We start from the raw sequence: 10,936 nt of genomic DNA on the forward strand, positions 1-10,936 counted from the left end.
ATTAGTAAGACTGCTGAAAGAAGTATGTAACTTTATTTCTCTTTACTAAGTAGGATAATGAATATATATGTGTATACATATATATATATATATATATATATATATATATATATATATATTTGAGATTTACTAAGTATTTCTTTACTTCAATTTTTGCATTCTGGTGTTTTTCATTTTCCAGTATTAAAATATAAACAGATTATTACAGAATTTCCTTGTACATGTTATCTGTACAAGAACTCTTTGTACTGTTGGCTGTACTCTTACACAGTTCCTTACTACAGTAAGTAAATACATTACCTCAACCCTTAATCAGCCTACTATTGCCACTGATGACCCAATGCTTAAGTTGTAACACTATGCTGCTGACCCAGACTCTGGGGGCTTATTTTATTTTATTTTTTGATTCATTGCTGTAGGCAATTTTAAGGGTGTGGAGCCAAGCCATTTTCTCCCTTGGATTCATTTCCACATTTATTTCCTATGGGAGGCTTAGCCTTCCCTCTAAATATTTGAATTTTAAAATTATTCACCTATTCTGTGATTAGTGGGTGGAGGAGCAAATCTGTTTCCCACTTTTACCCACTGAACTTAATAGAAGATTGCTTAATATTGAAGTTAAGTAATTGTTGAAATTTTGCTATTCTTATTCTCCCTTTTTTGGAGCAGCTTTTAAAACTTGAGTCCTTTTACTTTTTTTTTTTCTTGTGGATTAATAGTATTTTATGAATTTATGCTAGGAGTGTGTTAGACTGATTTTGGTCCCTTGAGAATGTAATTGAGAACCTTCAGGTTATATCCAATTGAAAAGAAGTTAAATGAATTGCAAAGCTTAGTTCTTCATTTTTTTATTAGTAACTAATATATTGTTTGTGAGGAAAGATCTTGACCAGAAAACATCGCTAGTTAATAGTCATTTTAAACATTAGTAATCTTCCTTTAGAAAAACAGAATTAGATAACTTAAAAGATTAAAGATAATTTTTCTTTTTAGAACATCTGGATGTTTCAGGTCTATTTGTTCATACCTGTAGAAAGAAGTGATATGTACCCCTTTTCAATGACATTTTTATTTGTAAGGGTTATTTTTTAAAAACCTAGTTAAATATTAAACTTTGTACTTTTTAATGTGAAAGTCAGTGGGGGTCGAGATAAAGGCAACAGGATGATCCTAATTTAAATAATTAAGGCCACTGATGTTTTAGAGATGAATTATATAAATTTTGTATACCTTTGTACATGAAGCAGTATATTTAGATGTGGTTTTTCCTGGAGCATCACATTGTATTTTTATAGGTATATATACAGATTCTTAGTAGGGGAAATAAGGAGCACATGTCTAGAAACTTAAATTTTTAGTCACGTATGAGTTACCTATGTGACAGTTGTAGGAGATTAAGAACTGGCCTTGAGGTAAGGAGACCTTAGGTTCAAGTCCTGCCTCTGCTAACGTACTTAATGGCTTTGTGAATAGGAGCAAATCCCTTCAACTCTTACTGCTCTAGGCAAGTCTCCTAGGCTGTGAATTGTAGAGGAGCTATGGAGCTGGGGTGGGTAGGTGGTGCAATGGGTAGAGTACCTGGTCTGGCGTCAGAAAGACTCATCCACCTGAGTTCAAATTTAGTCATAGACACTTACTGGCTGTGTGACCCTGGGCAAGTAAGTCACTTAACCCTGTTTACCTCAGTTTCCTCATCTGTAAAATGAGCCAGAGAAGGAAATGGCAAATTCTCCAGTATCTTTGCAAAGAAAACCCGAAATGGGGATCATGAAGAGTTGGTCATCGATTCAGAGCTACATTGGTGGAGGATGTTTCTTTACTTGGAGTTTGCTGTGCCATTGAAATCATAGGTCTCACATCTCTGCCCTCTGTGTATGTGAAAAGCTAGACGGAGGCAGCCAGAGTGAATGAAACAATTTAGAGACATTCAGAACTAACTAAAGTGTGTACGTATTTTGAAAAAAGACTTAGTGTAATGCAGATGTCAAGTCGTCTCTGATTTGAGCCAGGCAGAATAAAGCAAACAATGAACTCATTAGAAGGTACTTTTGAGACATGTATGATGACTTGACAAACACAGAAAGGCTAGAACTCCTCTCATGGAGGAGGGGTTTGTTTATTATGCTTAAATCTGATCATAGTTAATGGTCTTAATGGTTTTGAATGGTTCTAAATGTTTTCAGACTTGGGAAGCATCCATATGGCCATCTGAGGATAGACAGACATACTTCTAAAGAAATATTTTTTGTGAAGTGGCATACATATATAGATGTATCTATATATCTATATATGTATATATCTATCTCCATATGCATGAGTTAGGCAGTGTGTTAGGTAATAGGACCATAGATTTAGAGCTGTCAGTAATAGACATAATCAAGTTCAGTCCACTCATTTTACAGATAAGAAAACATGATTTGTGCAGTTACTCTGCTAATAAGTAGTAGGACTTGAACTCAGATCCTTTAATGTAAAATTCAGCATTCTTTTTACTCTATAGAGTTTTTAGGGGATGGTAAAGAGTGCTTGTTATGTTACTTGACCAGTACATGGTACAATAGGGCTCTGACTTCTTTTCTTTGGATACAAATTAGGGAAGTAATAGTCCCATTGTTATCTTTGAGATATAATTGCTGAAGTTAAAATTATTGGCAGAGTTTATATATCAACATAAATTGGCTTCTGTAGGGACTTGAATCCATAATTGTAGTCTCCTAAACTATCATCTTTATGCCAAAAAACCTACTCTTTTTATCTTCCTTTTGACATTCCCAAAAGAAAAGGGCCCCAAATTAATTTAAAAATAGAATTGCATTTGAATCAATACAGAGTTATCTTGGTAAATTAAGTCAAGTCAGCAAGCATTTATTAAGCACTTATTATGTTCTAGATACTTTGCTAAGCTTTGGAGATATTAACACAAGCCAGAAGATAGTCTGTATTCTCATCTATTCTACATTCTAATGGGGAAAGACATGTGAAAGGAAAGTAAAGGGGAGGGAGGGAAGAGGAGGTAACCACTCAAGGACATACTAGTCAAAGTATGAAAGTCAGGAATACAGAATGGAGAGCATTGAAGACATGGCCAGCCTGTCTCCCTAACATGGAGATTATGAAGGGAAGCAGTCAATCAGAGTCAGAGGCTTTAGGGGAGGACAGTATATTCCTTTGTGAGAAGTCCAGGGTGGGTTCCAGGGAACTTACAAGAGAAGAGATTTCTGTGACATAGTTGGTAGAAAAACGCTTTAGAGTCAGGAAAGAGCCTAGTGTAGCAAGGTACTTTGGAAAGAGTGCTGCATTGATATAGAGAAGATCTGATTTTAAATTTGCCTTTGTGACTTCTAGTTGTATAATTTCAGTCAAATTACCTAACCTCTTTGAAGGTCAGTAACCTCACCTTTAAAATGAGAGAACCTCTATGGTTCCATATACTCTGAATCTACAATCCTTTGAAACAAAAAAACATGAAGCACCAGTTTTGTACAAGGCTATATACTAGGTCCTGGGGATGCAAGACAGATTCAGGGGCGATGACATTTCTGGCTTGTGAATATACTGGAATATTATTGTCCTATAAGGAATGACAAATGAACACAGTGAAGTTAGGGAAGCATGGAATTCATTCAAAGTGAAATAAGCAGAGCCAGAACGATATATATAATGACTCTATTGCTCATTGGTTTTTGCCTGAATTTTCTCTTCCTCTTTGAAAAAAGTATGTGATAGCTCTTTGGGAGGTGAGAGGAGTAATACAAGGAGAAATGTTAAATCAAGTCAGCAAGTGTTAGTTAAGCACTTACTATGTGATGGGTACTATGCTAAGCCCTGTGGATACAACGAAAGAGGGAAAAATAGTCCTCAAAGAGCTCACAGACTAATGGGGAAGACAATACACAAACAACTCTGTACATATGAGATATATACAGAATAAATTGGAGATAATTAATAGAGGGAAAGCATTGAGAGGGGATAGGAAAAAATTCTTGCCTAATGAAGGATTTTAGCTGAGACTTGAAGGAAGCTTAGAGGTGAAGATGAGGAACGAGCGCCTTCTAGATATTGAGGATACTCAGGGGAAATGCCTGGAGTCTGGATATGGAGTGTTTTATTTGAGGAATAGCAGGGAGGCCAGTGTCACTAGATTATAGAGTACGTAAAATATAAGAAGACTGAAAGGAAAAGGAAGTGGCCAATTTTTGAAGTGCTAGAGTATATTATGTTTGATCTCAAAGGCAAGAGGAAGCCACTAGGGTTTTTAGTGATAGGGAGTTGGTGGTGACATGTGCCCAAAGACACTTTGGAAGCTAAGTGGAAGATGGACTGGAATGGAAAGAGACTTGAGTCAGGGAGAACATCCATAAGCTTGGGGTGTTATTCCAGACTTGTGGCAGTGGTGGCAGAGTGAATGGTGAGAAGGGAATATATATGAAAGCTGTTACAAAGTTAGAATCAACAGGATTTGGTAGCAGATTAGGTATCAGAGGTGCAGTTTGTAAAAACAAATTATCAAAAAAATTTTTTAAAGAAGGATTTACTGATTTTTATGATGGTGGAAAACCCATCATATCTGAGGAAGTCTAACCTGTAGACTGTGTTAACAGTTTGAGCTTTAGTCTTTCTAGACCATGTAAAATTCTTAAAGATAAGTTCATTGCCTTCTTAGGGAAAAAAAATAGGCCATGCACCAAGGTTCTGCTTAGTCTTCTTTGGCCATGTGTGGTAAATTTTTTACTTCACAGTGGAGCCACATGCCATGGTCGACAAGATTAATAGTAGATATTGCTCCTGTGATACTGGGCACTATGCCTCATTTTGTATTAGGATTACTTGTTCAGCTGTCTTTGTTTTTTATTTTTCTGGGTGGAGTTATTCAGCTTTGGACCTGTGATTTCACTTGTGTAAAGAACCCCTATGGTTGTAAACTCTCCACTCATTCAGGTGAACATCTCATTCATAATTTTTTGCCTTAGGGAATTTTTTTTTTAATTTTCACATTAGTCATGTTTTAAAGAAGAATTAGAACCAATGGGAGGAATGACGAGAAAGAAGAAACAAAACAAAACCACAGCAACAAAAAAGAGATCAAATAGTATGCTTAGATCTGCATTCAGACTCCATAGTTCTTTCTCTGGATGTGGACAGCGCTTTCCATCATGAGTCTTTTGGAGTTGTCTTGGGTTTTGCATTGCTGAGAAGAGCCAAGTCTGTGAAAGGCATGGGTCGCACAGTGTGGCTGTTAACTGTGTGCAATATTCTCCTGGTTCTGTTCACTTCGCTCGGCCTCAGTTCATATAAATCTTCCCAGATTTTTCTGAAGTCTGTCCTGCTTATCATTTCTTATAGCACAGAAGTATCTCATTATATTCATATACCACAGCTTGTTTAGCCATTTCCCAGTTGGTGGGCATCCTGTTAATTTCCAATTCTTGGCCACCACAAAAAGAGCTGCTATAAATATTTTTGTACATATGGGCCTTTTTCCCATTTTATGATCTCTTTGGGATACAGATGTAGAGGTGGTATTGCTGGGTCAAAGGGTATGCACAGTTTGGGCATAGTTTCAAATTGCTCTCCAGAATGGTTGGATCAGTTTGCAATTCTACCAACAATGCATTAGTTTTGCAGTTTTCCCACATCTTCTCCAATATTTATCGTTTTCCTGTTTTGTCATGTTAGCCAATCTGATAGGTGTGATGTGGTACCTCAGAGTTGTTTTGATTTGTGTTTCTCTAATCAATCGTGATTTAGAGCATTTTTTCACATGACTATAGATAGCTGTGATTTTTTCATCTGAAAACTTCCTGTTCATGTCTTTTGACCATTTATCAATTGGGGAATGACTTGTATTCTTATAAGTCTTAGTTCTCTTTATATTTTAGAAATGAGTCCTTTTTCAGAGACACTTGCTGTAAATATTGTTTCCTACTTTCTGCTTCCATTCTAATCTTGGTTGTAGTAGCTTTGTTTGTGCAAAAACTTTTCAATTTAATGTAATCAGAGTCGTCCATTTTGCATTTCAAAATGTTCTCTATCTCCTGTTTGGTCATAAATTCTTCCTTTCTCCATAGATCTGACAGGTAAACTATTCCTTGCTCTCCTAATTTGCTTGTAGTGTCAGCCTTTATAACCAAAATCATGTACCCATTTTGACTTTATCTTGGTGTAGGTTGTAAGATGTTGGTCTATGCCAAGTTTCAGCTATACTATTTTCCAGTTGCCTTAGAGAACTGTTAAAACTGACACTGAGAAGTTAGTCACACAGCTACTGTGTATTACAGGCAGAACTTAAATTCACGTTCTTGACTCCAGAAATAGCCCTTTATCCCCAATTCTACACTGCTGGCTTGATTCCTAAGAGCTTATACACGAATGCAGCCTAATGGTGGGAATATTACACAGTAACTAGCTAATAGTAAATAATAAATGTTTGTTGTTAATTGATTGATAGAACATGAGCCAAATTGTATATTGGCAAGGTAGAGTAAAAAGTTGGTACCAAGGTAAAAGGAGAGTTCCATTGTGTTGAAAGGAAATTTGAGAAAGAAGAGAGCACTTTCACTTGGGTGGAGGATTAAGAATCATCTTTATGGAGAAAGTGGTACCTCATGCGTTTTTAAAGACAGAGTTTGACTTTTGTGCCTGAGTACTGGTCTGTGTAAAGGTTCAGAAGCTAGAGAAGAGCAAGATGAGATTAGAAACTACCAGTAGTTCAGTTTGATGGGAACGTGGAATGTGAAAAGGAGAATAAGGTGAAATAAGTCTATAAGGCTAAGCTGATGTCAGATTGGTAACAGATAAAGTAATATGTGCTTTGTTCAGTAGGTACCAAGAAACCATTCAATATCTGAGGTCAGATCAGATGTAATGGCATAGTCAGATCTGTTCATTAGGATTATTGATTTAGCAGTTGTATAAAGGAAGGATTAGAGAGGAGAAAGAAAGGCAGCAGATTGCCTACTTAGGAAGCCGTTACAAGAGTCCAGGCAAAGGAGGATGAACCTGAAGTTGACTAGTGGCAATGGGAATGTGTATAAAAGATACAGAATGAAACATACTTGTCATCCGATTGATAATTCCTTCTCTTTCATGCCTACGTGACCTTGAGGATTCTAGGCTGAATACTAGGAGGATGATGGTGCCATCAACAAAAATAGGGAGATTGTGAAGAAGGAAAGATTTAGGATCAAAACCAGTGATTTCAGTTTCATACATGTGGAGTTTGAGGTGCAACCTAGGAAATCCAGGTAGAGATTTCCAGTAGGTATTTGGAAGTAAGCGATTGTAGCTCAGTATACAGCACAAGGGATGGAATGCTTTATGGTAGGGAACATGAGCCACATTTTATTTCATTTAATTCACAAATTATATCACCACTGTAGATAACCTTCCTGAACCTCTGTATGCCTGCTATGTAATTCCAATAAATCATCTAGCTATGATCTTAAACTCAGTGCATCTGAAATTTAACTTATTGTCTTTCCTTCTAAATCAGTTCCTTTCCAAACTCAGGCAGATAGGATTATATCACACCATACATTTAAAGCTGCAAGGGGTCTTAGAGTTTTACTTATGTATGTCATTCTACTAGTCACCAAGATATGAGATCTTGAAGTCATCCTTCACTTTGCCTTTGACCTCTGTCCCTGTGTCTAGTTGATTTCTTCAGTCTTAATTTCTTTATAGTTGATTTCTCCTTTCACTTTTTATTTGCTGTGCACCTCATCATAGCTCTTATATTTAGATACCTGGATTATTAGAATGTGGGATTCTTGAGAGCGTATCTTTTTTTATTTTTATTTTTTCTGTCTTTCTGTCTCCAGCACTTAGCAAGGTGACTAACACTTGGCCACCCCACTGTACTATTTCAAGTCTCTTAAGTGATTTCCCTGTTCTTGGTCTATCCTTGTCTGATGAAATTTATTTTCTAATTGCTGCTTTTTCTCTACCTACCCTCAATAAAGTTTTCACTGACAGTTAAGCTTTGTGTCCATTCACACAGTCATTACTCTAGGGTAGGCTTTATGTCTGGAAGACTGTTGCAGTAGACTTCTGGTTTTCTGCCTGCCTGGAGTCCTCTCTCTATTACAGTCCATCACCTGCCAAAGTGATTTTCCTGAAGTGTAAGTCTTACCACATCACCCCACACCAGTCTTTTCCTGTTACCTTAGTGCCTTACTGTTTACATGGTGTCTTCCTCTTAGAATATGATCTCTTTGAAATCAGGGACTGTTTTTACCTTTTTTTTTTTTTTAAATAGCTAGTACTCATCGTGGTACCAGGCACATAGTAGGCACTTAATAAATGTTACCTGACTTGACCATCTTCAGAATTAAATGTAAAATACTCTTCTCTTTGGCATTTAATGCCCTTAACAATCTATCCCCTTTCATGTTTTTTATTTTTCATATTTCTGGTCTTTTTACACTTTATTTTTCATGTTTCTGGTCTTTTTACACTTTACTCCATCCAAATGCTCTCTGATCCAGGGCTGCTGGCTGTCTTGCTGTTTCTTACACACTACTCTCCATCTTCTTTTAAATACATGGTCAGCTTTGAAGAAAGTATTCTAGTTTAAGTTCTGTATCTGACACAAGCTGACTTTGTGAACAGAGGTAAGTCATTTATCCTCCCTCAGCATCCCAGGCAATTGTCTGTGGACCATAGTTCTGATCTGCGTTGGTGGAGGGTGTTACCCACTTTGTGAAATCATAGGACTATATGTACGTCGTGTGTGTGTGTGTGTGTGTGTGTGTCTGCGCGTGCAAGTGCGCGTACTCATGTGCCTTTTTGCCCTGAGGAAGCATAGTGGAGTGGAAAGAGCAATAAAGTTAGATTTAGCAGAAATCTGGGTTCACATTTTGGTTCTGTCAGTGACTTGGCTGTGTGAATGACTATGGGCATGTCACGTAACCTTGCTGGGCATCAGTTTTTCCTCATCTTTAAAGTGAAGGGATTGGACCAGATGGCCTTTTAAGGTCACGGTGACCTCCAGCTCTGATTCTGTGGTCCTGTCATTATAGTCAAATTAGTTAACTTCTGGTCCCTCAGCTTCCTTATATATAAAATGAGAATATTCTCTCAGTATCTACATTGCAGAAGAATTGTTTTAAGGAACAAATAAAATAATGTATTCTAAATTTTTTTTAAACTTGAAAGCCATTGAGGAAATTTGTTTTCCTTGACTATGCATATTTGTTAAAAGGATTCTTTTTTCTTCATTCCTTTTTTTCCTGTAGGATGGGGGTAGGGTAGATAGGAGGAAGAGTAAATAGGTTTCTGTTAATTAAAAAAAATAGTGAGGTGAGGGGGTGCTGCAGATGTGGAATGTTGCATGCGCTTTCAGATGAGGTCACTGTATTATTAGTTTTACTTAATAGTAGTACTTTGTTATAAGAGACCTCTCCTGGAATTAGGATAACCTAATCTGTAAATGTTTGTAATATAAAAATGTAACATATCAATAAATTTTTTTTAAAAAGTCTTTAAAGTAGCATTTAAATTTCAGCTTTTATTACTTACTTAAAAAAATTTACGTCTTGATTGTAGGCTATGTTCCCAGCAAGTAAAGTTGTCAGTTAGCTGAATTCTGAATAAATAAGGTGACAAGAGTATTTTACTTTATTCTTATGGTTTTTAAATGTTCAGAACATTGATTTATGTTAAAGGAGGTTTACATGAAAATCCTGGTTGAGTTCTGTTGAAAAATTTGAAGTCAAAATAAAAAATGAAACTTACAATATCTTTTCAAGAAAAGGTTCAGATTTAGCCTTGAACTTAGTGACCCCATTTTACAGATGAGGAAATTGTGTTATTTCTTCCTTTGACATCCTGGAAAATGACAGTCTTTGGATATAGTAATAGTTATTTTGAATTCACTTCTCCTTTTGTTCATTACAAAATATTCTGGGCAATTTTCAGAGGATTATCATCTATAAATTCATTACCAAAATTTTTTTTCCTAAATTTAGGTTCTATCTCCTAACTTTGGATAGCATACAAGGTTAAGAAGTCAGTTTTTTAAAAATAAACTACTTCAGTTAATATAGATAGTGTTTTAAAAATGGAATCCTTGTGAAATTTTTTTAAAAAGGACATAAGCATGTACAGAAAAAAAATTACACAGATTCCTACATTAAAATATATAGACATGCATATATTTATTGTGAAAGTTGGAGGCAGCAGCATATGTTTATAATATAGAACTAGCCCAGCTGAGGTGAGAGGCCTAGGACATGTAATATTTGCCACACATAGATATTATTGGAAAATTTACCTCATGGTTGGCTGAGGAAGAGAAATAAAGGGAGGATGGTAGCAATGAACTCTAAAGTCTACTTAACCCCTACCTCTTACTAGAGGAACACTACACTATGGGGCAAACAAAAGTCATTCTGGGTGTGATTGCAGGTTATGTTCGGATTTTATATAGCCCTGTTGTTGCTGTGTGTGTATGTGTTTTGAGTTGAGATAATTGAGAAGTTGAGGTACTTCAATTATAGGCAGATAATAACTCTTTATAGATGGCTTTTTGTCAGCGCTTTGCATGTTTTCAGCTGTGAAAAAAGCAACTAAAATTTACTGTCTAAGAGTCATGCATAGGTATTTTAAACTCAACATGGGAATGTGATCAGGGTCTTTAAAGTTTAACTAGTCCCTTACTGTAATTGAGCACAACTCTGGCATGGTGCAGAGCACTTTAAAGATCCCAGGTTCCCTACATATATCCTAAAAAGTGCTTCTAGGACTACTGTCATTCTTTCTGGATTTGGAGATTTATCCTTAACTCATAGGCCTTCATCCCACACAGTTATCCACCCAAAAATACAAGTACCTTCTTTTCTGTTTAATTAATATTTTGAGTGCCTGTGGCTTTCAGTTGAATAGTTACATATCTGAATTAACACTACAATTCAAGCCCTAAAAAGCACTATCTCAA

General features: G+C 36.2%; 1 protein-coding gene across 3 annotated transcripts in view; it reads left to right on the forward strand.

The window, feature by feature from the left end:
* The window catches only part of VPS13B (vacuolar protein sorting 13 homolog B), a 1,028,583-nt gene that overhangs the window by 229,619 nt on the left and 788,028 nt on the right, over positions 1 to 10,936 (forward strand). The window lies entirely within an intron of this gene.

The sequence above is a fragment of the Phascolarctos cinereus genome, unplaced genomic scaffold, assembly GCF_003287225.1.
Source record: "Phascolarctos cinereus isolate Bilbo 61053 unplaced genomic scaffold, phaCin_HiC Scaffold_4;HRSCAF=312, whole genome shotgun sequence".
Classification (NCBI taxonomy): domain Eukaryota; kingdom Metazoa; phylum Chordata; class Mammalia; order Diprotodontia; family Phascolarctidae; genus Phascolarctos; species Phascolarctos cinereus.